Source organism: Cervus elaphus, chromosome 16 (assembly GCF_910594005.1).
Source record: "Cervus elaphus chromosome 16, mCerEla1.1, whole genome shotgun sequence".
Taxonomy (NCBI): Eukaryota; Metazoa; Chordata; class Mammalia; order Artiodactyla; family Cervidae; genus Cervus; species Cervus elaphus.
In genome coordinates this window covers 37,689,008-37,691,160 of record NC_057830.1, presented here as the reverse complement: position 1 = coordinate 37,691,160, position 2,153 = coordinate 37,689,008, and the positions used below count along the sequence as shown (strand labels likewise).

Below are 2,153 nucleotides of genomic sequence, written 5' to 3'. Positions count from 1 at the left end.
CCTACCAGGCTACTCCGCCCATGGGATTTTCCAGGCAAGAGTACCGGAGTGGGTTACCATTGCCTTCTCCATGTGAATATACTAAAACCCATTAAATTTTATACTTTAAATGTGAGAACTATATGGTAGATAAATTATATCTCAATAAAGCTATTACAAAGTTTATTGAAATGATTAATACACTATATCATTGTGGAATTCCAGCTGAGCTGTAATTATAGTATATAATTAATACACTATATCATTGTAGAATTCCATCAATCCTGAAAGATGATGCTGTTAAAGTGCTGTACTCAATATGCCCGCAAATTTGGAAAACTCAGCAATGGCCACAGGACTGGAAAAGGTCAGTTTTCACTCCAACCCAAAGAAGGGCAATGCCAAAGAATGTTCAAACTACTACACAATTGCATCATTTCACATGTTGCTAAGATCATGCTCAAAATACTCCAAGCTGGACTTCAGCAGTATGTGAACAGAGAACTTCCAGATGTACAAGCTAGACTTAGAAAAGGCAGAGGAGCCAGAGATTGAATTGCCAACATCTGTTGGATCATAGAAAGAGCAAGAGGATTCCACATGAACATATACTTCTACTTCTGCTTCATTGACTATGCTGAAGTGACTGTGTGGATCACAACAAACTGTAGAAAATTCTTAAAGGGATGGAAATACCAGACCTGCCTCCTGTGAAATCTGTATGCAGGTCAGGAAGCAACAGTTAGAACTGAACATGGAACAACAGACTGGTTCAAAATTGGGACAGGAGTGTGTCAAGATTGTATATTGTCACCCTGCTTATTTAACTTATATGCAGAATACATCAGGCAGAAAACTGGGCTGAATAAATCACAAGCTAGAATTAAGATTGCTGGGAGAAACATCAATAACCATAGATATGCAGATGATACCACCCTTATAGCAGAAAGTGAAGAGGAACTAAAGAGCCTCTTGATGAAGGTAAAAGATAAGAGTGAAAAAGCTGGCTTAAAACTCAACATTCAGAAAACTAAGATCATGGCATCCTGTCCCATCACTTCATGACATATAGATGGGGAAACAATGGAAACAGTGAAAGACTTTATTTTCTTCGGCTCCAAAATCACTGCAGATGGTGACTGCAGCCATGAAACTAAAAGACACTTGCTCCTTGGAAGAAAAGCTATGACAAACTTAGCATATTAAAGGAAAGAGACATTACTTTAATGACAAAATTCTGTATAGTCAAAGCTATGGTTTTTCCAGCAGTCATGTATGGATATGAGAGTTGGACCATAAAGAAGGCTAAACACCGAACAATTGGTGCTTTCGAACTGTGGTGTTGGAGAAGGCTCTTGAGAGTCCCTTCGACTGCAAGGAGATCAAAACTGTCAATCCTGAAGGAAATCAGTCCTGAATATTCATTGGAAGGACTGATGCGGAAGCTGAAGCTCCAGCAGTTTGGCCACCTGATGGGAAGAGCTGACTCTTTGCTAAAGACCCTGATGCTGGGAAAGATAGAAGGCCGGAGGAGAAAGGGATGACAGAGGATGAGATAGTTGGATTGCATCACCAAAAACTCAATGGACATGAGTTTGAGCAAGCTCCTGGAAATGGTGAAGGACAGGGAAGACTGGCCTGCTCCAGTCCAGGGGGTCACAAAGAGTCAGACATGACTGAGCGACTGAACAACAAACAACAAACAACAAAATGATACACTGTATCATTGATCAATACACTATATCACAGTCTTATTAGTTCAGCCATTTTTTTCCTCTTAGTCATAGAATATGTTGAAGTAAATTAAGAGCTCATATATTTAATGTTATTCATGTTAAATGTTTGTTTCTAAAGGCATCTGTCTTTAAGAGATGATCATGCTAGTGGTGGCATGGCTGAGAGGTCTAAGGTGCTGGATTAAGACTCCAGTCTCTTTGGGGGCATGGGTTTGAATCCCGTTGCCGCCAATCCTTTTAGGACTTCCCTGTAGCTCAAACAGTAAAGAACCTGCCTGCAATGCAGGAGACCAGTGTTTGATCCCTGGGTTGGGAAGTTCCTCTGGAGAAGGGAATGGTAATCCATTCCAGTGTTCTTGCCTGGAGAATCCCATGGACAGAGAAGCCTGGCGGGCCACTGTCTGTGGGGTCACAAAGAGTCGAACACGACTGAGTGGC

The 2,153-nt window shown here is 41.2% G+C and overlaps 1 non-coding gene across 1 annotated transcript; it reads left to right on the top strand.

Annotated features, from left to right (window-relative positions):
- Nucleotides 1-1,864: 1,864 nt before the first annotated feature.
- TRNAL-AAG lies at nt 1,865-1,946 on the top strand. The gene has a single exon. It is a non-coding gene; the product is annotated as a tRNA-Leu (tRNA).
- Nucleotides 1,947-2,153: the final 207 nt, after the last annotated feature.